The sequence below is a fragment of the Chlorocebus sabaeus genome, chromosome 12 (assembly GCF_047675955.1).
Source record: "Chlorocebus sabaeus isolate Y175 chromosome 12, mChlSab1.0.hap1, whole genome shotgun sequence".
NCBI lineage: Eukaryota > Metazoa > Chordata > Mammalia > Primates > Cercopithecidae > Chlorocebus > Chlorocebus sabaeus.
The window spans coordinates 8,589,525-8,617,498 of NC_132915.1; the positions used below are offsets into that span (position 1 = coordinate 8,589,525).

Genomic DNA, 27,974 nt, shown 5'->3' on the forward strand with positions numbered 1-27,974 from the left:
CCAGCTGTACCCTGAATGCATCAACGGGCATGCTCAGCCTGCAGGTCAGTGATGGCTTGTGATGAGCCCCATCCTGCCTTCCTGTGGAAGGAGGGTCCCCACGTAACCCTTTCATGTCCTGACCTGCACTTGCTTTGGCAGCCCCTGGGGTCCCACTGAGGGGCTGCTATTTATGCAGCTGCAGGACACACGCTAGAGTCCTGGGAAAAGCCCCTCAGGCACTCCCACATCTGGCCAGGCTATTTATATCCCTCAAAAGGGCCCATTTTTCTTTGCAGAGAGTGAACATGTGGGCAATGCTGTCATGCCCGCCAGTGGAGCCCGTGAAACAAGCCCTTTCATTGAATAGCTTTCTGGGTGCGTCTGACACGTTCTCATCCATGTGCAGAGGCCTCGCAGTTTTACGCCTTCTCTGCTGCCATTGTGTGGATCACTGCTCCTCAGAGTGCAGGCGGGCTGTGGCCCCCATAGCAGCCTGTTCCTGGTGCTGGGGGGGCCTGGCTGGTCTGGATAGGCATACCTTGCCTCCCTGTCCCTATCCCACATCGCCCAGGGGAGGGTGGGTCCTCCATGGCCTGCCATGCCACAGGTCACTGAGCTCCTGCCCTGGGTCCCATATGCCTGGGCAGTGGGGCGTCAGCAGAGGAAATAGTAGTCTACTATGGGGGCAGACCCCAAAGGAGATCAATGGGTCAGGTATGATTGAAGTTATAAGAGGGAAAAATAAAGCAGAAAAAGATGCCAGGGGCAATGGCTTACTCTTGTCATCCCAGCACTTTGATAGGCCGAGATGGGAGGATCACTTGAGGCCAGGAGTTTGGGACCAGCCTGGGCAACATAGTGAGACCCCCATCTCTATAAAAATATAGAAAATTAGCCAGGCATGGTGAAATGCACCTGTAGTCCCAGCTACTCAGGAGGCTGAGGTGGGAGCATGACTTAAGCCTAGGAATTCTAGGCTGCAGTGAGCTATGATCACACCACTGCACACCAGCCTAGGTGACAGAGCAAGACCTGATGCAAATAAATACATCCAAATAAAATACAAATAAATAAATACATAAAGCAGAGAAAGAGATAAGATAGGCTCTATAAGGGGAGTTGGGCTGATTGATGGAGCCAAGGCTGGCGCCATGCCTGTGCCTGGGGAGGAGCACCGTATGCATGGGGAGCACTGAAGTGGAGGTGGGGAGGGCAGTGGGCCGAGGCAGAATCAGGAAGGACAGGGGCAGGAGAGGAGGTGGTGGGTTGGGGAGGTTGAGGGGGGTTGGGGAAGACCCCTGGCTTCTGAGGAAAATGGGCCATGGTGGGGGTGCTGGGCACCCGGTTAGGAGGCCGTGAGGTGGTCTGGGAGAGCAGTGCTGGTGCGGGCATGGTGCGGCAGTGCCGACGAGGAGTGGCTCCCGTTGGTGCTTATTTGGAGGTGCACCAGGAGGACTTGCTGCCAGCTTGGATCTGGGGTGGGATGGTGTGGGTCGGGGGCACAGAATGCCCTGGGGTTTGGCCTGAGCCGTAGGAAAGATGGAGGCTCCACGTGGGCTTCTGCCTGGGCTCTCTCGGAGACGTCTCAGCTTTGGGGAGGTGAGGAGCATGGTTTGGGGACACGGGAAGCTTGAGGTGCTTATTAGTGGGGAGGAGGCTGTGGGGTACCTAAGCCTGGAGTTGAGGAGACATCTGAGGACTAGCCTGGGGGTTAGTCCTGACTGGAGCTGGGGCATGGAGCTCTCCCAGGGCAGGCCCCCTCAGAATGCCCTCGCTCCTTCGCTGTCAGGTAGGGACATGTCTGAATCTGCTCCTGCCGCCTGCTGGCCTGCAAGGGTCACAAGGAGAGACCAGCCTTCGGGGGCCTCTGTCGAGATTGGAAGGACAGATAGGCAGCGTGCGAGGGAGGGTCGGGATTCGGACTGGCTGTCGGCTGCGGTGGGAGAGATGGTCTGGGCCTGGGAGGTGAGAGGGACAGACCCACAAGGATAGGACACATGGCAGGGCTCGGAAGGGAAGGCATCTGGGGAATTGAGGGTCTCCTCTTATCTCTGCAGTCTTTGGGGGCAGCGCCTATTCCACAGGGGCACGCCCAGCTGAGACTTCGAGTCCTCTGAGCTGGACGTAGTGTGAGCAGGGAGCCTGCCTGAGGCCTGGGTGCAGTGTGGCATGGGGAGTGGAAGGTGCATCCTGAGGGGAGACACCTTCCTCCCCTGCCAGCATGCCTGGCGCATAACCCCCCTCCCACGCCTCAGTCTCCTGCTGCTGCTGCCTTGTTTTAGAAGGTGCGGCCGCCAGGGTCCGGGATGGCCCACGCCCCTGCCGAGGGGAAGTGGCTGCTCCTTTGTGCAGGGAGCCTTGGAGCCCTGGAGAAGTCCTGGGAGGCAGCCCACCCTCTCTGCCCTCCTTGGTGGCCCGAGAGAGGCCCCGTGGTGTTCATCATGGGGACAGGATGGTGTGTCTTGTTTTCTTTAGCCCATGTTGAGTAGGGTGGGGTCATAGCCTTGTAGCAGGCCCTGTTCAGAGCCACTCAGTCAGTCTCAGGGTGTTTTTGTTCTTTGGTTTTGCCCCTTGTGGTAGGACAAATGATGGCCCCCGAAAATGACAGGTTCTAGCCCCTGGAGCCTGAGAGGGTGACTTTAGATAGAGAGTTAGAGTCTGCAGATGGGACCAAGTTGAGGATCTCGAGGTGGGGAGATGATTCTGGATTATCTGCTGGGCCTCAAGTACACTCAAAAGTGTTCTTCTCAGAGGCAGCAGAGGGAGATTAGACACAGAGGGCACAGAGGCCACAGTAGTGGTGGGTGTGGGGTGGATTTTATCTGCCAATTGGGCTGGGCCTCGGGGTGCCCAGATAAGTGGTCAGGTGCCATTCTGGGTGTTTGTGTGGGTATTTCTGGGTGAGGTTGACATGAGAATCGGTAGACTAAGGAAAGCCGTGGCCCGGGAGGCAGGATGGACAGACCCGCAGGGATAGAATACGTGGCAAGACCTGGAAGGGAGGGGGTCCGGGACATGAGGGTCTCGTCTCATCTGCTGGGGGTGCAGTGCTTGTCCTGCATGGCACCCCCAGCTGAGCCTATGGAGACCTCTGAGTTGGACGCAGAGGCTGGGAGCATGGGTAGGGAACTCGCCTGAGGCCTGGGTATGGCGTGCAAAGTAGAAGGTGAGGTAGGAGGGGCTCTTCCCAAAGTGAGTCGGCCTCACCCAATCCGTCGAAGTCCTCCGTAGAACAAAAAGACCTAGCTCCCCGAGTCAGAGGGGAGTTCGCCTGCCTGACTGCCTGTGAACGGAAGCTTCACAGGGTCTCCAGCTTGTGGATGACAGATCCATAATCACGTGAGCCGAGCGCATAATAAATCTCTCTCTCTCCCTGTGCACATGCTGTTGGTTCTGCTTCTCTGGAGAACGCTGACTAACCAAGGAACCACAAACCAAGCAACGCTGCTGCCACCAGAAGCTGGAAGAGGCCAGGAAGGGAGTCTCCCCTGGGGCCTCCAGAGAGCCATGGCCCTGCTGACACCCTGATTTTGGTCAGTGAAACTGATCTCAGAATTCTGGCCTGCAGAACGTGAGGGAATACACTTCTGTTGTAAGCTGTCCAGTTTGTGGTCACTGGTGAGAGCTGCCGCCCGAAAACCATACAGGCAGTGTAAACAGTGCTTCCGTGAATACCTTGGCCGTGCTCTGGAGCTGTCATTCAGTGCACGGGTTTCAGGGAGCAGCACTCACGGTCCAAAGAGCTGTGTCTCTTCATTGTAATAGATCTTGCCAGATCCGTTTCTGAAAAGATCCAACAGTTCATCCTTCCCTGTGAGTGCGGGGAGCTCCCTGTTCCAGCACCCTCTCTCGGCGGTGGCATGAGACACTGTAGACCGACTTGTCAGTGTTCGGGGCAGAGTGACAGCTTTGTGGCCTTGATGGTGTCCCCCCAGATCATGGTGAGTGTCACGTCCTTGTTGGATGTTCTGTGGCCATTTGGATCTTCTGTGAATCGCCTGTTGTGTGTTGTGACCCTGTTCTGTCAGGACGTTCAGTCCTCTCTTGCCAATCTATAGGAGCTCTGGATTTGTTATAGATATTGATCTTCTTTCTTCTGCTTGGAACATATTTATTCCTAATTCTCCTCTGTGCCAGTTTCTTTTATGAATGTATCATTTGCTGTCCAGGTTAACTCATTTGATGGTCGAATGTGTCTCTCTCTTCTCTAAGGGCTCGTGGGTACCAGCGTTTGTTAAGAAGATTACGTGGGTTGTTTGGGGATTTTCTGGCAGGGGTTTTCTTGTTTTGTGTGTTTGAATTAAACTCTTGAACGTGTCTAGAATGCTTTTAACAGGAAATAATATGCTTGGGGTGGGGGAGGACAATTTTGTTTCCTTCCAGTGTGCCAGCACTAATTAGTCAGTAATCCGTCCTTTGACCAGTGAATTGAACGACAACTCTGTGGTCTGTTAGGGCCTCATGTAAACTGGGTTCCGTCTGGGGATCCTCCTTCCCACTCGCTGGCCCGCTTGTCTCTTCACGTGCCCACATCCCGTCAGTAGCGGCTGCAGAGCACCTGCTGACAGCTGGGAGGGGTCCCCCTTCGTGCTCCGTGTGTGATGACGTGCTTTGTGAGCCGTGATGGCAGGAGCGCTCCTGCGTATGCCTGTATGTGTTGGCCTGTGTTTCTCCTTGTGACTACTGGGCAGAGCATGATAAGGGTGGGTACACTGTAGCTGTGCTGGAGGGGCAGCCGGGAAAGAGGCCGTGAAGGTGGTGAGGGAGGCCCAGGTGAAGCAGGAAAACAGAGACCACCAGGTGTACGCAGAATTATGTCTATGGTAGGTAGGTATAATTTCTAAAAGGCAAAGTGTCCAGGACAATAAATGTAAAGCAGGTTTATTATGTGGGGAGCAGTGAAAAGAGAACCCTTCGTGTCAGGGACCTGCCCACTGCTTGGATTTCCTTTGGGCATGAGTGCCCTGACTCTGCCCGTGGTGGGGGGATGCATGGGCATGCAGTGGGGTGAGCTGTTACTGCACCTTAGGCGTCTGTGCCTGGCCCAGGGCTGCCTGACCCTGGGCACCTCTGGCAGCTGGCACCTTACAGTCCCCAAATGCTCTATGTGCCCCATCTTCTATGGCACAGCTCTAGCAGGGCAGGGCACACCCATGCAGGGAGCCCAGGAGGTCAGGGCCTGCAGTTACCCACTGGTGACCTCAGCCCCACCCATGCTGTGGAGGGAGGGTAGAGAGTTTCAGGTGCTGGCCCATACAGGACTTACAGCCAGGACAGGAGGCAGCCGGGTCCTGGCCACCAGCTCAGAGGCAGGCATGGGGTGGGGTGCGGGTGAGGTGCTGCAGGGCCAGGGCTGTCCGCCACCCGCCTACCCCGGGCAGATCCTCCTCTGGCGGCGGCTGCTGGCCCGACCTGCTTCCCAGGTGGCTATTATGGGCGGGTGGAGTCCACGCCACGCTTTACTGGGAGGGCTCATTTTCTGTCAGACAGCTGAAGGCTCCACTCTGCAGGGACAACAGGACCGTGGTACACCCGCTTCGAGGTCAGTGAGAAGGTGGACAGGGCAGCCAGGCCCCATGGGAAGGTGGCTGGAGACTGGGCCCATGGGCATCCCGGTGGCCCTGATTAAGCTCCTTGTTTAGCCCACACACAACTTGTGGCTGGACTGTGTGTCCAGTTGAGCACTGGCATCTGTTCTTCTCCAGGGCACCTTGCGACCTGGCCTGCTTCCAGGGGGTAGTGTGGGTGGTCATCATCCCGCCACTGACCGGGAAGTCTCACTCTTGAAGCTGTGGAGAAGTCCCTAGGGGATCTGATGGGGCTGGGCTCTGGGCTGTGAGTCACCTCGTGGGGAAAAGAGCTGCCTTCCTCCTGGGCGGCTTCAGTTCCAGGTCAGGCAGAGGCTGTGCAGGCGTGCTGTAGGGGTGCAGGGGGCCTTCGTGCTGCTGAGCACGGTCCTGGTGGGCATCGGAGGTTGCTGTAGCCCAGTGAAGGTCCTTCCAGTCTCTCAGACTGTGTGATGACAGGCTTGTCCAAGCCCAGGCCCAGGGCCCGGGTTTGCAGACGACACTGGCACATGTGTGAACCAGGGTCCCCAGCATTGACTGACATCTGCCCAAGTCTGGTGTTTCCTCGCTGGGAAATGGTGAGAAGGATGGGGAGGACCGCAGCCATGCCAGACACTGTCTGGTGCTGATCCCTCTCCGGGATGGTTGTAGTTATGAACCCCAGGAACCCTCCGCTCCCCATGCATGTGTCCTGCCAGCCCAGGGTGAGTAGGTCTGATTCTCTGCTAGCTGTTGGGGCCTGTGGAAGTGAAACTCACTGTCTTTTCCATTTTTACCTTGAACTCTGTGTTTCTAGCAAGTAGAGGAAGAGGACCCCGGCCAGGCAGATGGTTTATTTTTATGCATGGTTTCAGATGGTGGCCGCCCCTCCTCCCCCCCTTGCTGCTGACCATCTCACTTTTTTGAGATGTTGCTGCTGCCTGGTTTTCTTACAATTTTTTCTGCTCTACTGCATTTTGACAGATGAGGTCCGTATTCTTCCTGCAAAGCCACCATGTTTAACAGAGGACTCTGGAACCTGGCAAGCTTGGGAAGAGCAGGTGGCTTCCTCCTCTTCTGGCAGGTGGGCCAGTGGGGCTGGAGGAGTAGGGGGGCGCCAGCAGCCTCTACCATCCTTGTGGCAGCCGTGGTGCCCAGGGCCAACCCACTGAGCTCCTCCCGGTGCTTTGGCCACTGAACTTGACCCAGGCCACATGGGGCAGCAAACCGTGTCTCTGGCCTGAAGATGTGGCCTGGGCCAGGGGAAAGAGAAGGAAACAGCCCCAGCTCACTGGGTGTTGATGATGGGGAGGGGTGATCAGGAGCATGCTGAGCTCACCAGCCTGGCCATTGCTGGTCTACACATCTATAAACTGTACAAGATTTCCAGCACGTTAAATAACAGAGCCTTACGGTCCGATGGGAAAGAGAAGTGTTTAAACACAGCCATGGGAAGGGTGCCTAGTGAGGGACTGTCAAAGGTGGACATGGCTGTGAGCCCCTCTTGCCAGCCTCTAGCCCTCTGTCCACACGGTGGGGCCTGGAGTTGCTGGGCTTCCCTTTCACTTAGATCAGAAGCTGAAGTTGAACAGTGTGGGGTGGGACGGGAGTGTAGGAGGGGAGTTAGGGCCCAGGCAGGAAAGCTGGACGCAGAGTGGTTAGATAGGTATTAGGGGCTGAAACGACAAAGAGGGTACTGAGGACACCCAGGGACAGAGCAGGCACAGCCTCCAATGAGGACACCCAGGGACAGAGCAGCCACAGCCTCCAGGCAGGTCCCAGGAGCCCTGAGGAGGACACGTGGGGTGGTGGGGAATTGGTCCCCTCCCTACCTGCTACCTCCAGGCTGCCCTTGCTTCCTTCCCGTGGTCTGGGGCATTCTGATCCTGACACAGTGATCTGGGGGTGGCCCATCATGTGGGAACGGGGACCTGGCTCATGCAGACATCTCCAGCCAGAGCTCAGGGTTGCCTCTGCTATCATCACCTCGGCCACATCCCCTTTCCTTCTGATCCCAGACACACTGGGCTCTGTCTTGCCTGCTGTTCTGTCTGCCTGGGAAGCTAATGTTGTTGGTGCCCAATTCCTGAAGAGTTCTCCCTGATGGCCCGTCCGCCACGCGAAGCCGTGGAATGCCCGCTGCTGGGAGGAACAGTGCCACCCGGCCGAGTCCTGCACGTGTGTGGACGCGGAGGCCAAGGGCTGGTATTCGTAAGGTCTGGGAGTTTGGTTTAAGGCAGATCTTTCCATGTGGGTAGCTGGTCTGATTTGGATTGGGACATGTTTACAGTGTGTAATAAGACTTTAAGATCAGTGGACACAGCAGAGGGCGTGAAGCCAGCCTGATGGTGGTTTGCTGAGGGAGCGACTTGCCCAGGGGAGTGGCTTGTTCTTAGAAGGACTCCCTGGGTGAGCAGGTCAAACGACTTTCAGGAGCTCTGATCAGTCAAGTTGCATGCTGCTTTGCCTGCTTGGGTGGAAATTTGCTGCAGTGGTCCAGTTAAAGTGTACTTGTGCAGTTCTGACACCTCACCCTCCAGGTCCAGCTCAGCCTCCTCACCAGTCCAGCTTGTCTCCTGTAGTTCTCTTGGCACCCTGTGTGTTTCTGCTCAGGACTTGTCACAGTGTGTCATCACACACACGCGAGCACATGCCGTGGGACACTGATGTCCTGCCCACTGGATGGGTTCCATAGGGTGGAGCCAGCCCCACTTTGCTCTGCTGGTACTTAGCACGGTGCCTGGCACGTAGCAGGTAGTTAGGAAATATTTGCAGAGGAACATGAATAAGTCTTGCATGAGGTGCCAGGGAGCTCAGAGGAGGAAGCGGCCTCCCTTTTTTCCAGGAGACCAGGGGATGCTTTACCCAGAAGGGTCCTGCTGCTGTGGAGAACGCAGCCTCCCTGGGGGCTGAGTGTGGAGGGCAAGCAGAGGGCAGGGCCCGGGGGCCAGGGTGATGGGAACATGGGTGTGGGTGGCAGCTGGATCAGATGGCATTATGAGAGGAAAGGGTTGGGATTTTAAGCAAAAGGCAGCGGAGAGCTGTTGAAGGGTTTTTGGCAGAGGCGTGTCAAGACCAGATTTGGAATTTTGACATACTCATGTAGCTATACCATCGGGGTGGGTGAAAATGTGGGTGGAAGAAAGCGCAGGGGCTGGAGAGGAATGGGAGGGAAGGCGGTGTGGTCACTGCTTCCTGGCAGGGGCGGGGAGGGAGCCTCAACTGGGTCTGTGGGGCAGAGGAGCCAGCACCACTCCAGGGCTCGTCCCGGGTGGGTGTGGATGGAGGTGCTGCAGCCCGGGTGGCTCCCAGGGTGAGGGAGTTCGAGACCACCAGCCTGGCCAACATGGTGAAACCTTGTCTCTAATAAAAATACAAAAATTAGCCGGGTGTAGTGGTGGGCACCTGTAATCCCAGCTACTCAGGAGGCGGAGGCAGGAGGATCGCTGGAACCCGAGAGGCAGAGGTTGCAGTGAGCAGAGATCAAGCCGTTGTATTCCAGCCTGGGCGACAGAGCGAGACTCCATCTTAAAAAAAAAGAAAAAGAAAAAGAAAAAGTAAAAATATACATTGTATTTGATTCTAGTCAAAGAATATAAAGAATTCTTTGATTTATTGCCTCAAATATCCCTAATACTAGAAATGTTCTTTGTCTCAGGAATGACAGAATAAAGCAGTTCATAATGTGGGTTTGACAGGCATAGCTTTCAGCCCATGATGTACTGGATTAATATTTTATCTAATTGCATGACCCCAGCTCTGTCGTGAGCAGGAGTTGCAGTCACCAGGCGCCCGTGGTGAATGTCGTCCTGCTCATGTTGTTGTTCCATTCTGCAATGCAGCCATCATGAGCTGCCATGGGAGGTGCTCCGCCCTGAAAGCTCTCTCCAGGCCAGCCTGAGTGTGGCATCCACATGAGCACAAGTCCAGCACCAGCTGACCCTCAGCCCTTCACTCTTCCCCTTCCTGGGTCTCCAGTTTCTCATCTCCAAACTTAAAGCTTGCGTTCATGGTCACAAAAGGCTCCCGGGAGAGAAGGAGGGCGCTTGGCTTGACTGTTGTCTACAGTGCGCCTTTGTTGCTTCCCTCTTCCCTCTTCCACACTCAGCCCCCAGGGAGGCTGCCCACTCCATAGCAGCTGGGTGCCCTTCTGGGTACGGTGTCCTCTGCTTCCTCTCTGCATCTTGCTGAGATGGCCCTGCCCCTCTATCCCTACCCCATAGGTTATTAGAATTCTTCTAGTGAGAAGGGTGCAAAGCCTGGTGCCGGGTGGCACTGTGCATGTTAGCAGGTTGGATGGCTCATCCTTGCGACTGAGTTGCTCAGTTTAAGGAATTTTATAGACTTGGCATCTGGGTTCAAGCATATCCCTGTCCTGACTATGTCCCGAGCTGCGGGCCAGGGCAGAGCACCACATCTTTCATACAGTGTCCCTGTCTTGTTCATTTCTGAGACTCAGAGACCTAATTTGTGTGGCTGTCACCTGTGCCCGCTCAAGTCACATTGCTACCTTCCTTTAGCGCTTGGACACGTCAGCCAGACCTCCCTCCCTGGGACCCCTTTACCAGAGGCAGTACCGGGAACCTGTGCCCCTTGCTGCTGGCGCACATGGGCAGGTGCCCGTGTCACTGAGCCCAGCCATGTCCCAGGCCTGCACCCTCCCCTCTCAGGGCGCACTGCAGCAGTAGGAGTGCCTGTCGCTGCCACCTGCTAGGGTTGGTGCTGGGCGGGGTTGGGTGCAGAGGCTGGGATCTGGAAGCCGCACCTGCAGTGTCGGAGACTCAGGGCGAGCCTCACACCTGCCCTGCTGCTTGTCCTGTGGTTGTTTGTTTATTCAATACCAAGTGTGGGCGACCAAGATTGGGCAATACTCACTGCATCGTGCTTCCTTACAGGCTGAGGACAGGTGCCTGCTGCTGTGGGAGGAAAACCTGGCCTGCAGAAAAATAAAAACTGCCAGAGCTGCACGAGCCACTCTTCACTGCACTGTGCAATGCCCACTAGTATCAGGCCACTCATGGGGGTGGACATGCTGGACGACAGAGCAGCCAGGGCCTTGTAGCCCCTAACAGAAGAGGCCACGTGCTTCCCAGTTCAGGGTCATCTGCCCAGCTGGGAGCAGGCCGTCTGGCTGCAGCACTGTCCAGCAGCTCTGTGCATGCTCACCTCCCAAATTTGCCCTCATTGCTACCTTTTGACTGAGCTGCCTTCATGATTCCTGAGTCCAAGGCTGGGCATGAGAGCTCAGAGGGCCTGAGTGACTTGCCCAGGGCTACAGCTGCTTCCTTGGGACTTCCCCTCTGGCCCCATTGTCCCGTGGCCCTAGGCAGCTCGCCTGTCCTGCCATGGAGCCCCCAGATGACTGCAGTAGTGGCCAGGCCTGCAGGGTCCTCAGGCACTGAGGAGCTTGCCCTTGCCAGGCGCCCTGCTGCTCCGTGGGTGGACACTGGTGTGCATGGCTCGGGTGCTGGGCCACAACCCCCCACACCCTCCTCTAAGGCAGGCTTTCTCTTCCTTCCTCAGCCCTGGGACTGGTCCCTGCCCCACGAGCCCCTGAATTAGCCCACACAGGAAAACAATCGGGTCCACATCGCTGAACAGTCCCGCTGTTTAAAAGGCAGAGAATGGGACAGGCTTGTTCCACAACCTGCGGAGAAGGCTCACCACGGGACCTTGTCCCTGTGCTGAAGGGCGCCTTGTTATGGCTGGAGCAGTCCTGGCCTGAGCCCCGACTAATAACAGAGCCCTTGAAACCCCTGCAGTCAGGACAGACGTCCCAGGCGGGCAGAGGCCCTGCGTGAGGATGGGACGGCTGGACCAGATGGTGTCCTGAGTATCCATCCTCCGTGGTGGCTGGGGACATGCTGACCAGCGTGGGACCAGGAGCATGGCTCCCGGAAAGGTGAGGCCAGCCGGGCAGGGGCAGGGGCTTGGGTTTTCTTTGTCATTTGGTAAGTGGTCTTGTGTTCCCATTTCTCACCGCGCATTGGGGTTGAGAGAATGGGCTGACTAAGTGGCCTTCTTTCTAATATGAGGGGACCAAATGACCTGCTGCCCTTCTGGACAACCAGATGAAAAACACACTTGAGTGGACCTTACAGGCTTCACCCCAGAGCTTTGCACTTCTGTGCTTTGAAGGCAACAGAAGTGCAGGATGTTGTCTGAGAATTCCGTCCATCTGTAGGTGGCCAGAGAGCATCTGAGAAGCCAAGGCTGAGGCTGTGATTCTGGAGCGGGGGTTGGGGGGCGAGGGGGGAGTTGCGGGGAGCGCTTCCTTGGCCTGGGGCTATCCCTGCTTTCTTTACCTGGGCAACTGATTGGGACGCGGCACTGCAGATATGAACACTGAGCAGTGTTTATGTCCTTCCTTTATTTAAATTTCATGTATCTCTAAGTTTCTCTGTTTTGCACAGCCTCTGTAAGGAAAGGCTGGGCCTGCAACCTGTGGGCGTGGCCCTGGGAGGGGTGCACCCAGACCAGGTTGTCCAGGAGCAGGCAGGCTGGTCAGGAGCAAGCAGGCTGGTCGGGGGCCGGGTGGGGCGTGGGTGGAGCCTGTAGGACTTGCTCTGCATAAAGCCGTGGGTGCCGTGGGTGTGGCTGCTGTTCAGGATCTTTGCTGACACAGAGACCTGGGTGGCCTGTTGTCACTGGGTTCTGTAAATCGAAGTACATGCCCAGCACTGTGTCTAGTATGGTCCAGGTGTGTGAAAGTCAGAGAGCCCTGGGAGTCTGCCGGCTCCGTCTCTGGGATTTGGGGAAGGGAGGAGGGGCCAGAAACAAACCAGAAACTCCACAGCTCCTGCTTAGGAGCCTCAAGGAAAGAAACAGGGCAAAACAGCCAGAAGGCTGGGAACTGGAGGGCCAGTCCTGGGACTAGAATTTACATCGGAATGGGGGCTGTGAATGGGGATGCTTGTAATCCTTCCAGAATTGGGGTAAAATTTGCATCTGAATGACTCATCAAGTTAAGATTCCCATGGAATGTACTGGTGTTCTGGTTATTTTCCAGGTCCTGTTAATGGTCATTTGCATGTTTACTCAACCAGCATTCTTAAAATTAATATTACCTTACGACTGCCTTTATCATGACTCTCTTAGTAGGGATTTCTGTCCTCTACATGCTCTGGGGGATGTGTAGCCCCTGTGCGCTCCCTGCCTTGGCCGGCCCCTTCCCCCATGCAAGGGGCCCAGGTAGACTCTGAGCTCTTAGACCAGCAACTCAGCCCTCAGATGTGTTTGGCTGGAACTTCCCAGTATTAAAAATGTATGGATTAGTTACCTCGCAGCATTTGAAGGTTTCTTCTTTCAGGAGAAAAAAATCAAGAACTATTGCACACACTAGGCCACATTGCAGAAGGCTGGGAGGTGCAGTGGCCTCTTCAGACAGGGCCTGGCCCAGCTGCCCTGCCTCCCCTTTACATTCCCTGACAGGGCCCTGGAGACTCCACTCAAAGGTTCATGGCTGCACATGCCAGGGGTCTGCAGGAGGATGAATGGTGCCCCAGTACCTTGGGGCATCCCTCATGCCTGGAACCTGTGAACATTTCCTTACATAGTAAAGGGATTTTGCAGGTATGATTCAGTTAAGAACCTTGAGATAGGGAAATTCTCCTGGATTTTCCAGGGTGATCCCTAAATGTCATCACGTTTCTTATGAGAGAGAGGCAGGAGAGCAGAGAGGAGAGAAGGTGCTACACTGCTGGTCGGAGGAAGAAAAGCTTTCACTCTGCTTTCTCAGGTTCTGTTTCTAAGGCCTGCGAATTAAACTGATGAATGACATTAACAGGAGAAAAGACACACTAACATTTTTACATGCACGAAGCTTCACGAAAGAAAGTGAAAACCCAAAGAAGCAGTAGATTTGGGGGTCTGCATACCGTTTTGACAAAGGTCTCAGTGGAGATTGAGAAGGTGCCCAATGCCATTATGCTGACATCTTCCCTTCTAGAGGTTTCTAGGGGCCTGGATGGCTCATAGACCGAGACCCCGCCCTCCTCTACCTACCCGTGTGCTGGATGGGGACAGCATGCATTGTGGAGACAGTGGATGGGCCCTACTGGCTGGCAGTGGGTGACTGGGGAGACTGGGTGGGCCTTGTTGCACGTTACTGCTGCTCTGGGGCCAAAGTCTGGCTGGTCTTAAAACATGAACAGCTGGAGACACTGTGGTATGCGTGGTCCACGTCATTGGCACTCCTGGTGTACTCCATGTGTTACGGCATCTCTCCCCAGAGCGGGGTAGTCCTCGCATGCCAAGTGCTATGTGTGAGTCATGCACAGATTCCTGCCCAAGTCTGCGTGGGGGCTTCTGCAGCTCATCATAGCGTCATGTCACCCAGTCCAGAGGGGAGTGGTGGCACTCTGGCTGGAGCTGCCCAGTGTGACCCGCACTTAGTGCAGAGCTGCTGGGGTTCACTGATACCAGCATCCAGAGACTTTGAGAGATACTGTCTTAGCCTCGGGACAGTCTGCACCTAGGGCCATGCTCTTGTGTGTAGTGGGACAGCAGAGGGCTTTGTGTCTCCGTGTTGCCCCCAGACCCTGTGACCCTCTGGGCTTCTGCCCTGGATGGTGTCCACCCTGTACTTGGGCAGACCTGATGGCTTTGGTGGAAGCCCGTGCTCAGCCACATGCAGCGGCGGGAGGCCCCTCCCAGAGGGGGTTAAGCAAAATGCCAAGAGGCGGATGCATGTAACCTGCTGTGCTTGTGCACAGTCCCTATCCAGGACACACACCATGGGCTCAGAAGCCATAGCATGTGGCACCAGCTGTGTTCACAGTCTGCAGTCACTGCTGGTTAGACAGAGGTCATGGGAGCCCCTCTCTGCTGATTGGAGACCCCTCCCCGCCGATTGGAGACCCCTCCCCACTATCAAGGACTCCATCAGTGCTGACCATGCTGCAGTGGCCCACTGGCCGCCTGGCCCCCTGGAAGTGGGTGAGTCCCCTGGTGGCCTCGCACTCAGTCCGTCTGCTGCAGGCTGCCGTCTCTGCAGTTGCACTCATGGGGGACTCGTGGCAGCCTCAGAGGGTCACTGCTACATCCGTGCCCCTATCGCAGGGGCACGCACACATCCGTGCTCCAGCCTGCTGTAGACAGCGAGGTGAGAAGTTCCTGTGAAGAGCTGGCTTTTGCCCTCTGCCCAGGAGGCACCAGCAGCACTTGGCAAGCCCTAGAGCCAGTTCTGCTATGTTCCCGACCATCGTGTGCACCGTGATGCTTCTGTGTTCGCACCGTGGTAACAGAGGTCCCCTTCAGGTTGTCCTTATAAAGGTGGGGTCACTATCCGGACCTGACTGGCTGCAGAAGAGATTTCTGGCCCTGGTGAGTAGTGCTGTCGAGAACACGGGTGTGCATATGTCTCTGGGACTTCTTTGTGTACATACAGAGTGGGATCTCAGGATCACATGGTTATTCTCATGTTTTAAGGGACCTTTGTGATTCCCACAGTGGCTAGCCTATATTGCATTCCCACAGCAAAGTGCAAGGGTTCCAGCTTCTCCACATCCTCACCGACACTTGTTGTGTTCTGTTTTTTTTTGGTAGTGGCCACCCTGATTGGTGTGAGGAGGTTGGGAGGTTGTTTTTGCTTTTTAACCTCATTTTCACATGGGTGTTACGTATCATTTGCCTGCAGCACCAAATCTATTTTTATCATTGAGGGCCCGTAGATCCCCAGAGGGTGTACCCGCTGCACTGGTGACCAGAGATAGAGGCAGGGCACTCAGAGGAGGAAGAGCCGTGCAGCCAGTGGTCTTATTGCTGCCCTTAGGACAGAGTGCTGGAGGGTGCCCCTCACACTTGCCTCAGACAGTTTCAGGACCTCACTGTGGCCACCCTGATCATCCTGAATTTTCAGATCTCAGCTCCCAACTCCCAAGGGTCCTGTCCTCAGATCTCCAGGCTTAGTCAGGGTTACAATGCCACTGTCTAGTAAAAATGACCCAGTCCATTCCATGGTAGTACATTTACATACTATTACTTATATTAGTAGTTAACATTTATTGTGCCAAGCGGTGTTATAAATGATCCAAGTACCTTTTGTGGCCAACTCTGTCTTATGGATGGAAGCCAAGGGGCAGAGGGCTAAGTGGCCAGTCCAGGACTTTACAGTTGGTAAGGGTGGGCGCAGAGGGTGCAGCTGGGCCGCCAGGCTCCTGTGCCATGTAAACATGCCTCTCCTGGGGGAACAGATGGACAGGTCAGGGCTTGTCATGGCAGAGCAGTACAGAAGGGAAGGTGCACTGAGGTATGGACACAGAGAGATGAGGACAGCATAGATGAACCAGAGCTTGTATTGGGGCTTTGACTCTACGGATCCCAGTCTGGCCAAGGGAGGGGCTGGGAACATGTCCTTGAGGAGGCTGGAATGTGCTCTAGGGGCTTCAGGGCCACCTTCTTTTTTGCTGAGGTGAAACCATCAAAAGAGAGAATCTTGCTGGGTACGGTGGCTCACACCTGTAATCACAGTGCTTTGGGAGGCCGAGGTGGGAGGACCACTTGAGCCTAGGAATTCAAGTTCAGCCTGGCCTACATAGCAAGACCCCATCTCTACAAAAAAATAAAAATAAAAAATTAGCTGGGCATGATGGCTCACACCTGTAGTCCTCGCTATCAGGAGGCTGAGGTGGGAGGATCACTTCAGCCCAGGAGTTCGAGGCTGTAGTGAGCTGTGATTGCGCCATTGCATTGCAGCCTTAGTGACAGGGTGAGACCCTGTCTCCAAAAAAAAAAAAAAAAAAGGGAGATTCTGGGAAAACTGCTCTTGTTTGGGAGAACAATACTGAAAAATGCCTCCAGTAAAAAAATTTCGAAGATACAGGAAAGTTCCAAGAAGATATTTAAAATTCCACCTCCCAGAATTAGTTCTGACATTTTGGTGTCCCTCCTCCTGCAGGTCACTCTACCTGCATTTGTGGGTGGTGTTTTAGCCAGCCCTGGGTGTGCCCTGGGTGGCTCACCCGCAAGAGCAGGAGCAGGAGCCGCCAGGGTTAGGAGTCAGCCTGGGAGTGAGCTTGGAACGTGCCAGCCAGGCCATTCCCTGGGTGTGACCTTTTATGACTGGTTTTTTTACATGAGTAAGCTCGCACTTAAGTGCTGTTTTATCTTCTCCTCTTTGCATTTAATAGAATGTTTATCTGTACTTGTCAATAAACATTGACTTGCGTGGATTGTACTGCTGCATAGCATCCTATAATATTATTATTAATTTAACCTGTTTCTGATGGGTGCCTATTTCTTTTTTGGTATTTTTCCACCCGAGATGGACTTTTGCTCTGTCGCCCAGGCTGGAGTGCAGTGGCTTGATCTTGGCTCACTGCAGCCTCTGCCTCCTGGGTTCAAGCGATTCTCCTGCCTCAGCCTTTTGAGTAACTGGGATTACAGGTGCGAGCCACCACACCCAGCTAATTTTTGTGTTTTTAGTAGAGATGGGGTTTTGACATGTAGGCCATCCTGATCTTGAACTCCTGACCTCAGGTGATCTGCCTGCCTCAGCCTCCCAAAGTGCTGGGATTACAGGCTTGGGCCACCGCTCCCGGCCCATCTAATGGTGCCTATTTGGATTGACAGATTTTTACTGATAAGGCACTATGGAGATGAGAACATCCCTGGGCGGGACATCTCTCTGAGCTTGTGGGGTTGCTGAGGCCCCGGAAATACCCCTGTTAGACTCTGTAGACATCAGAGGCCAGTTTCCCTCTCCCCAGTGACTGTGGCTGGTCCTCTTCCCTGCCTGGGAAGATGTTGGCTGTTCGTCCTCCCAGCCCGGCTGCTGCCCCTGTGCAGGCTCGTGGCCTGGGTGGGTTTTGCAGCTGGACAGTAGCCACCCCTAGAGTCATAGTCAGTTGTCTCCCACTAAAGCTTGGAGGGCATCTGACTCACCCAGTAAGTGGGGTCCAGGCCCCTCGTCACAGTGTGTATGTGGTTGGGGGCTGTCTGGAGGGTTTGCTCTTTGGCTGTTGGGGAGCAGGGCGGATGCTTGAAGTTTTTGGCTCGCAAGTGGGAGAGTATTGCTGAAAACGTCCTCTAGTTCTGAAATGTTGTGGTGTATGTTCTGAGTGTCCAGTAATTCCCCTCCCTGTGTGAAATAGTTCCAGAACTTTCTGTCACTTGCAGATGCTTTGGGCATGACTTGCCATCCCAGCCCGAGGCCTGCCTTCCTCAGCCAGGCTTGTGACCGCTCCCGCCCACAGAGCTGCCCGTCAGGGTTAAGCAGCAGCTTTGGAGGCTTTGATATAGTTTTTAGGGTTACAGAGTTTTTAATGAGTTTTCTTGTTATGTGCATTTTCAGAGTGCTACCATTTGGCACAGCTTGACCCCAAACAGAAACCCACAACTGCATTCTTCTGAGCACGTAACTGGCCACTTCTCATCCACTATGTAGACTTCAGTTTGCAAACTGCTTAATTTCTTTCTTGTGCTTTTTAAAGCTGGCAAAAAATTATTGCACCATGCGCTCTGGAATGAGCTGTTAGCAGCATGCACTTCTATGAACAGCATGCTTCCCGGGCTTCCAGAGGTCGGATATGTCCCTCGGCCACTGTCACCCGACTGGGGCCCAGGAACCTGCTCTTTATGAAGCGCTCACCAGGCTCCAAGCTTGAGGTGAACTTGAGATTCTGTTAAGAAAACGATTTGAATGAGCACAGCTCAGCCCAGGTGTGCTCAGGAGCTTGCTGTGGCCACTTGGGTTTGCCTCTGATGCAGGGTGGGGAACTTTGCTTTCCATACCTGTAGTATCAGACACTGCCCCCTACCCCCCGACACTGGTATGACTTCTGGAAGTTTCCAAGCCTTGCTTTCTTATCTGCAAAAGAGGGATGGTGACAGCAGTGGGTCCTGGCTCCTAGAGCAGCGAGAAGGGTTCCTGTAAGAAGCTGGCACCTGCCTGGGGTATGGTGTGCTCAGTAGACAGCAGCTGCCGCCCCCGCCAGCCCCTGCCACTGCTGTTGGTGGTGTCGCTGGGTGATCTGAGTTACTGTCTTCACGGCCCCCTCTCCTGGCCTCAAGAAGGCACTCGCCCTGATGGGGATGTCGATGCTCCCCTAGATGTCGTCTGCTTTGGGTGAAGCTAGGATTAGAGGCTTCTTGGCATCCAGAGTCAGCTGAGGTGGCCGCCAGCCTGGTACAGCTCCTGGCAGTGGGTCTGGGAAGGCTGACTGGGCAGGGAGGATAGGAGAGCCAGGCCACATGCCACTTCTGTCCAGTGCCCATGCCCAGGCTGCCCTCCCAGACCCACCACCAGGTAACCTGCATTTGGGGAAGGAGCTGGGGGTTATACTTGACTCTCTGTACTCTTAGACGAACCGCTTAGTGCCCTGTGACCCAAGGCCAGGAGTGAGCATGGAAAGGGAGACCCCCGCCCCAGGGACCTATGTCCATCCTCTCTGTGTTCTGGACCTCTGGAGCAGTCACACGGAGCCTGCAGTGGTGTGGCTGGCAGGGTCCAGGGGCCCTGAGGGACTGAGAGGCGGAGCGCTAGAGAAGCCTGGCGCTGGCTGCTGACACGGTGGAGATGAGGACCTAGTGGCTGCTTTGTTGTGTTCTTCCCCATGGCCAGCCCATACTGGGATCTGGTTTTCTGCTCTTCTGGGGGGTGTCTGTCACCCTGCCCCTGGAGGTGGGTTGGCCGTGTGCAGCATGGTCCTGTAGGTGGGGCTGGGTGCCATTGCCCTGGTGCAGGAGAAAGCGCTGTCTTGGAGATGGTGGGCCAGGCCATATGCAGAGTGTCTGGGAGCTGGCCTGCGCTGTGTGACCTTGAGCAGGATCCATGCCTGTGCCGCATTCTCCTCCTGACTCTGATGAAGGGGCTGGTTCCTCTTGGTTCTGAGTTCCTGCGACTGGATATCTGTAGCCCTGAGGTCCATGCTGGCTGCAATGGAGGATGTGTGCCTCCCCTCTGCTGCCCGCCTGGCGCCCTCTCTGGTGGCTGGGGCGTAGCACTGGGCTCTCGGCAGGTTGTATGGGTCTTGACCTCGTCTCTCCGGTTCAGGTTCTCCTGCAGGGCCAGGGACTGTGTTTGGGCAGTGCTGGGCAGCATCAAATGTGAGGCCCAGAAAGAAGCTGCATGGGCCATGGCAGGGGCCGGCTGGAGCTGGTGGCCAGTGGTGGTCCTCAACTTGTGACCACTGAGATGCTTGGGAAGAGCCTGCCCAGGAAATTGTTCAGTGTGGGGGCCGTATCCCTCCATGACATGTCAGCTGTGGTCAGATGGCAGCAGCGTGCTGTCAGTGACACATGCAGGTGAGAAGGGCCTGGGTGTTGGAGCCAGTGTCTCAGGTCAGCTGTAAGCCACCCACGCCTGCAGGGTGGAGCCCACCCCTCAGGGTTAGGCAGGCCCTCTACAGTGGTCACCCTAGTGGTGAGTGTATCCCTGGGGGAAACACATCTCCTTTCTGGGCCCTACAAGAGACAGAGCAATGGCCAGGTAACGCCCATCCTGGAGCTTTCAGACCTGGAAGATGACTGTGTGGGGGGCAGTGAGTGATGATGACTCACCAGCTCCTCCCCACGTGTGACCCATGTTGCACACATTCTGAATCATCTGGAAGGTGACACACTGCTGGGAAAATGCGAACCCCCACATGCTGTGGAACTGGCTGCTTGCTGGAAGGACAGACACCAGGATGGGGCTTTGTGGGGCCATAGACCCTTAGGCTTGGGTACTTTGAAGTCAGTCCCACGAAATTGCACTTGCAGATGCTGCTGACCAGGGTTGGAGAGGGGGTTCCAGGTTAATAGGACCAGGTTCCTGTTAGCAGTGCAGTGAAACGTGAGTGAGGTCTGTTCCCATTTGGGGGCTGCAGAGTGAATCCTGAAATTGGGGGTTTGCTTGACTACTTCAGTGGGGAATTCCTACCTGGGCTCCTTTCACTCTGAGAGGGCAGCCGAGGTCACTCCCCAGGCGGCAGTCTCGGGGAGGCAGGGGCTGTGGTTTTCTGATACAGGCACCTCACGGGGATCACACTGCCTCCTTAGTCCATATGCACTTGACCCTCTTCCAGCATCTACGGCAATTTGGGGTTGGATGGACCTGAGTGACTGTATCATTTTAGGCTGCCGCCCTCTTCTGACTCCCCAGGAAGGGGATTGAGGAACCGCCTCACTTGGGCTGGAAGCATCTGGAAGAGAGGAGAAGAAATATCATTTTCCTTGCACTGCAAGGGAGGAAGAATTTAGTGAGTTGAACGTGGGGATTGACTAAAATTCATTAGAGTAGAGTGAATCAACCTCTGACCCAGTACTGGGCTCGTGGCATTCAGCTAGAGGGTCATTTGGTGATTTAGAAATAGAAATTGATTGAAATTCTGGCCATCCGCATGGGCAGTAATTGTCTTAGTGGCAAAGAGGAAACTCACTGGGGACAGGCTTAGGGCACAGGTGTGGCCTGCAGTGTTTGCTCCTTACCATCATAGCCGGGTGTTGTGGTTGTCACATTGTCTATTTTTAGCACTTTTATGGCGCTGGTCACCTGCCCACAGTGACCACTTGGTCTGCTGTTGATGGGAAGTGAGTTGGTTTGGTTTAAATATGGTTAAGAAGTAGCAGAGTCTCAAAATAATGAGCTTAGTTAAAGTTGCTTCCTCTGATACTGAGGTCGAGGGAGGTTCTCATGGCCTCTGAGGGGCTTTGGGGGCTGGTGGATCAGGTCGAGGCTGCGTGCACCTGGTGTCTGCACACGATGGTAGGACAGAGTTTAAGGTCAGTACTGAGATGGGAACTGACAGCCCCAGATGATGAAATGACGAACGTCCTTTTGTTTTCCGCCAGGAGTGAGGCAAAGCTGGGGCCTTCGCAGAGCTGTGGCTGGAGCTTGGGGTTCTTTGGTGGGTTTGCCACGCTGGAGCTGAGGCTGGCAAAAGCCATGTCATGGGGAGGAGGCCCGGATAGTGAGGGAGAGCCCCCTGTTGACTCGGTCCCCTGTTGACTCTATTCTGGTTACGAGCTGTGGTCATGCTGGCCTAACTTTGTAATTGAGTGTATATATTTAAGGAATCATTCAAGATGAAAGCAAGGAAAGTAGCATTTTGTGGTTTTGAGTCTTAAAAAAGAAATTCCCACTTGGACTGGGGCCTGTCCCGAGGCTCCTGGGCCTATCCCCTCATGCCGTACCTGCACTGTGGCACAGCGGGCATGGGCCTATCCCCTCATACTGCACCTGCACCGTGGCAGAGCGGGCATGGACCTATCCCCTCATGCCGTGCCTGCACTGTGGCACAGCGGGCAGGCCTCTGGCGCCTTTGCAGCTAGGCTGAGTCTGGGGGCAGCAGGGGAGGAAGATCCGGCCTGGAGGGGGTCCAGTCCCCTGGAGAAGCTGCATGCGCTCCCCCTGTGGACACTTGGTGAGGACCAGGGATGCCTCTGAGTGCAGGGCACCTCCGCAGGCTGCCTGGAGACCAGAACCAGCTCAGGGTTCCAGGTGGTTCTGGTAGATTTTTTGATGCCTTCACTGCTAGCAGATGGCAAAGAGAAGGAGCCATTGTTTCTGAAGGGCCTGTCTCTGCCCTGGTGTCCCTGGGGGAGGAAGCTGTTGGCCCAGGGCAGGCGGAGCCTCAGCACAGCTGGAGAGCACCGTGCCAGTCATGGTCCTGGGGTCACTGCGGGACCCAGGAGGGCGTCTCAGCTCTCCCAGTGGATCTAGATGGTTGTTGCATTTTTCTGAGCCTGTTTTTCCTCTTCCCAGCAGTGCTGTAAAACCTGTCTCCAGTGGGGCACGCTGGGGGAGGGGGTGGATGCACAGCTAGTAGGGCCACAGGGTCATGCTTTCAGGACTCCCGCCCCTGATGTCAAGGCAGCAGGCCTGTAGGCTGCCCTTGCCCAGGCCTCTTGAACACTGGGATTCAGTCAGATGTCAGATACGAGGGTTAGTGAGGAGCCCGCCAGGGAGCTGTGAACATGGGAGATGTGAGCAGCCCTGTCCCAGCTGTCAGGGCCGTGTGCTGCTTCCAGGTGACTCATAGCCTGACCCTTGCAGAACCCAGTAGAACAGTCACTTCCTCACCCTTGCCTTATGGAGGGTGTTAGTTATTCTTCTTGCTTACGTTTTCCCCCGAGAGTCCCCCAGAGTGAAGACCTGCTGAGGGGAGGCATCTGTTCCCAGAGGGAGGGTTCGAGGTTGCCCTGGCCTTCGAGCTGAGCCACAGTGGACAGCCAGGATTTCAGTGCGTGGGTGTCAGGGATGGACTGAGGACATACCTGGGGGAGGTGACAAGGCCTGGGTAACACTGGGAAAGGCAGGAAATCTGGTGGATGCAGGCCAGTTCTCAGTCCTGGCTACTGGTTACATGGGCTGCTCTAAAACCGGACAGACCCTGGCCTCGCTGGGAAGCTGCTGAATCAGAATATTTGGGGGCTGGGTCTAGATAGGTGGTGTGTTCTCGATGTTCCACAGAAAGGGGAAAAATGCACACCTAGCAAGTTGTAGGGCTTCCTTTGGGGATACTAGATTGGGGGGTGGGACCTGCCTCTGCAAGCCCTGGGGAGAAAGAGGAGGCTTTGGAGCAAGATAGTAGTATGATGTGAACTGCCTTGTAAGAAATCAGCATGACAGCTGTGTGTAGGAGGACCAAGGGCCGAGGTGGCACAGGGACCTTAAGAAGGTGGAGCTCTTCGAATGTGGTGTCATTCCCTTCCGGGGCGCGGGAGCCAGGTGGAGGCCTCACAGGAGGGATCGTGGTATGAACCGTGGGTGTGAGGGAAGTGGGAGACACTGGGCAGAGGTAGGAGGAGGACAGAAAGAGGATGCCCGGAGGGCCAAAGTCAGGCAGGACACAGTGAGGAAGGCAATTAGTAGGGTTCGAGAAGGGTCCTGGTCAGAGAAAGGAAATGCTCAGGAATTAAGGGGGTAGGGCTCTGAAAAAAAAGGGCTTGAAGGAATTTGGAGTGAGTGGATGGAAGCATCTTGGATTTAAATCATTTCAGACTCATTGAACTGAGGTTAGTAGTAAAAGCTAACGTGGTGGTCGTGGACTTTAGAAAGAAACTTCAATTTAGGAATAAATCATGGAGTTAAACCACCATAGTTTAATGGGGATTGATGTTGATTGAGGAAAACCTATTTGCCCCCACACCTTGGTGTGGGTTGCCATTGTGGGGATAGTGCCATTTTGTTGCTTGTTTGTAACATTGTGTTTAACGCCCATGCCTTAAAGTCCTCATTTGTGCAGTCTCATCTCTGGTGGTAGGGTTGTGTCCTGTCCTCTCCCAGGGAGGTAGCTAGGGGGAGGAGGAAGTGCTGAGGAAGTAGTGGAGGGAGGGGAGTTGCTGAGGGAGTAGCTGGGGAAGGTGAAGTACTGAGGGAGTAGCTAAGAAAGGGGAGGTGCTGAGGGAGTAGCTGAGGGAGGAGACAAACTGAGGGAATAGGGAGGGAGGGGAGGTGCTGAGGGAGTAGTTAAGGGAGGAGAGGTGCTGAGGGAGTAGTGGAGGGAGGGGAGGTGCTGAAGGAGTAGCTGAGGGAGGGGAGGTGCTGAGGGAGTAGTGGAGGGAGTGGAGGTGCTGAGAGAGTAGCTGAGGAAGAGAAGGTGCTGATGGAGTAGCTGAGGGAGGGGAGGTGCTGAGGGAGTAGCTGGGGAGATGAAGTACTGAGGGAGTAGCAGAGGGAGGGGAGGTGCTGAGGAAGTAGCTGAGGGATAGGAAGGGGCAGAGGCCTGTTCTAGGTCACACAGCTGGGATGTGGCAGCATGGGAATCTGAACCAGGCAGGCTGGCCTCACAGCCGGCACTGTAATCATCACAATATGCTTCCTCTATAGTTGGGGGAGAAATTAAGAAGCAATTAAGGTTTCTAATAGACTTGAAAGAAACATAAAAAATGTTTTAGCTGGCCGGGCACAGTGGCTCATGCGTGTAATCCCAGCACTTTGAGAGGCCGAGGCGGACGGATCACCTGAGGTCAGGAGTTTGAGACCAGACTGACCAACATGGAGAAACCCTGTCTGTACTAAAAATACAAAATTAGCCAGGCATAGTGGCACATGCCTGTAATCCCAACTACTTGGGAGGCTGAGGCAGGAGAATCGCTTGAACCTGGGAGGTGGAGGTTGCAGTGAGCCAAGATCACGCCATTGCACTCCAGTCTGGGCAACAAGAGTGAAACTCCGTCCCCCGCTCAAAAAAAAAAAAAAAATTTGAGCTCGGTGACTTGTATTTTATAGCAAAGATCGTATTACTTTGCAAAAATGACTTCAGCTCAACTAACTGAGAACTTTAGAAGCAAGTCAAATGAAGATAAATCATGGAAATTATGTGTGATTAATTCCCAGTAAAAGGAAGCAAAGCTGTCAGCGTGATCAGTAGATGCCCTGAGCCTCTGTTTAAGAAAGGCAGGAGAAGAACACATTGCTGACAGTCTCTAAAATGGTTATACAGGTTGTAATGACTATTACAGTAAGATCCCAGCACTCGTGTCTTCTGTACTAACTTTATTAAGAGATTTCATCAAAATGGAGATTTTCAAGAACAGCAGACAGACATGATGGAACCGTGGAATCTCCCTGTGCCTGTTTCCCAGTGTCCTCTGTGTGGTGCCTAGACCTCTGTAACATCACTGTGAACATCCCAGACAGAAAAGGTTCTTGGCCAGGCACTGCTGGTGGTTAAAGAAAACTGAACTGTAAGTGGAAAATTGGAAAGGATTTGAATGTCCCACATTATGATATTTAATGATGGAATATTGCACAGCCGTGACAGGCTGCTGAGTGCACCGTGTAATAAACAGCACGGGGATGCGCTCGCATGGTCCTCAGGGCAGAGACGCACGGGACCAGGACGTGACCCGCACGGGCCCTCTCCCTCCACCAGCCCATAGGCTCCAACCTCTCTCTTGAACTTCAGGTCTCCTCTTGCATGGCTGCCAGCCTGCCTCTCCTACCTCCCGTGTTACAGAGCCAGCAGGGCACCCCCTTCCCCGCTGTCCTGTGCAGTTGCTGTGGCCTGCCCTCCCCAAGCCAGAAACCAGGGACTGGGAGTCTATAGTCTTTATCTGACTCACACCTTCACCCCACACCCTCCAGTAGTGACTGTTGAGTGAATGAGTCAGAGTTCCTTAGAATGAGGAATTCCAACAAAATGCCAAAAAGACCAGAAATGTATGTCATGTCTGTCAGCTGTTCTCAAACATTTCCATTTTGATGAAATCTTCGTCTTAGTAAAGTTAGTACAGAAGACAGCTGAGCTGGAATCTTACTTTAACCAGTGTTATAACCTGTATAACCTTTTTAGAGATTGTCAGGAATGTGTTCTCTTGCCTTTCTTGAATTTTTCAAATTTTCTACAATTACTGTATTTTACTTTTGATATCAGATTTAAAATATTTTAGTTAGAAAACCACATGATTAAGGAAATCATTCAAATAGTTCTAAAGAATCCAAATAGTGAAAAATGAAGCACACTCCTTTCGCAGATCAAATTCTCTCCATAGGCATCCCCTGCCAGCAGGTTCTTGATTAAATTGTGATCTCTTCAATCATCCCTCTGATGAACCTGTGTGCACACCCATTCACACACACACACGGTCACACACCATGTGCCTGCACAGGTGGAAACACTACACACATTTTTGGGAACCTTACTTTTTAGTGAACAATGGATCTGGGGTGCCGTTTCATACAATTGCAGCTTTATTCTTTTTAACGGTTGCGTAGTATTCCATCCTCTGGAATGTGCTGTAATTTGTATAGAAAACGTTCTGTGCTATGTCTGCGTGTACCGATGTACATAGACGCACACACATGGATGGACTTCTGGGTGTCTTTGGAGTTTACGTGTTGAGTGGCCTCGTACCAGTCATCTTGCACACATGGGGGTATATCCACACTGAGTTCTTGGTAGAGAACTGCTGGGTCAGAGGTTCTGAATGGAGCTTCTTGGCAGATATTGCCCCGCAGGGCACGGGAACGTGTCCTCCAGGCCCTCTCTGTGCACTTTGTAGCCAGTCTTTCTCATGGGTGCCCTGCTCAGCAGAGTGTAATGGTATTGTGTTGTAATACGCATGCCCACGCCATCGGGGTGTGTGCTGGACTGCCAATATCAGTGGAAGGTCCCCCATTGCTCTCTGCCCCTGGAACTTCTTTACTTGCTTCTGGGCCAGGATGAGGAGATTGAGCAGAAGAGGCTCACAGCCCCCTCCGCGTCCACAACCACAGCAGTGCTGCCTGTCACAGTGTTCCTAAGCTCTGCTCCCAGGAGTCTATGTGGACCTGGGGAAGCCCCGATCCCCCGTGTGTGCAGGAGGAGGCTGGTGGAACCCACAGTCCCTGGCAGTAGGGTGTGTTAGATGTGCTAATAGCTGCACCATGCTTGTTATATCTCTCGAGTCTTCTTAGCTAGGCAGGTGTAACTAGCTTCATTTCATAGGTGGTAAGAATGATAGTTAATGCCTCCTAGTGCTTAAATAGCATCTGGCACCTCACCTAGGAAAGCACTAGGAAACATTAACTATGATTAGTCATGGATCCTCAGAACCAGATGAGGTAGGCAGTATTAGTGTGCCCACTTTTTGGATGAGGAAACAGGCCCAGAGAGGCTCAGTAACTTCTCCCAGGAACACACAGCTTGGAGAAGCTGGGACTGGAATCCAGGTTCCTCTGATTGCAGAGCCCCTTGCTCTTGCTTCATCCCACTTGTCTCCTCTGTGTGCTGAAGAACACCAGGTCCCTGCTTAGGGAGGACGCCCAGAAGGTGAGGTCATGTCTGCAGGATGGAGGCCAGATGAAGGCACTGCCCGTGGCTCTGTGCTGCTGCCATCAACGACCGCTAAATACCTGTTCGCAAGGCCTGGGCGTTGGAGCCCCACACTCTCCTGCGCTATTGGGGGTGCACCAGGAGAGGGTGTGAAGTCCATGAGAGGGAAATGCTTCTCTCTCTTCTAGTTAATTTCATTGCTTTTTCGTGAACAGGCCATTGGATTCTTTTTACCTGTGCTGTCAGGAGTTGGGAGGTATGAGATAAGACAGCACGATGAGTAATTACATGAGAAGTGTGGGTTTGCATTTTTCAGCCAGGTCACTCATAACTGTGGGGTTGCATGCTGAGGAAGAAGAAACAAACCCTGATCATGTAGGGTGAAGGCAACGTGGGACTGGGGCCTGGGCAGTTCACTAAGAAAGGAAGTGTGTTCCCACTCAGCCGCCTTGGGGCTGGCAGCTGTTTTTGGAGGCTAGATGTGAACCCCCAGCAGGGAGGCAGGACGCGAGGATGCCGATGTTCAGGTGGAGTTGTTGGAGGCGATTGAGATGAGACGCCAGACCTGCTGACATTTGTTGTTGGATGCCACAAAATTACCATGAATATGATACATGTCTTAAACCGCAGGATGAGCAGTTCTGGGTCTTTATTAAAGTGACAAAGGCTTATTTCGTTTCTAGAAAATACGAGTTTTTCAGGTTTTTTTTTTTTTTTTTTTTTTTTTTTTGAGACAGAGTCTTTTTCTGTCACCCAGGCTGGAGTG

The 27,974-nt window shown here is 54.2% G+C and overlaps 1 protein-coding gene across 6 annotated transcripts in view; it reads left to right on the plus strand.

Annotated features, from left to right (window-relative positions):
- Positions 1 to 27,974, plus strand: part of SEMA4D (semaphorin 4D) — a 120,009-nt gene that overhangs the window by 48,105 nt on the left and 43,930 nt on the right. The gene's annotated exons all lie outside the window — the stretch shown is intronic.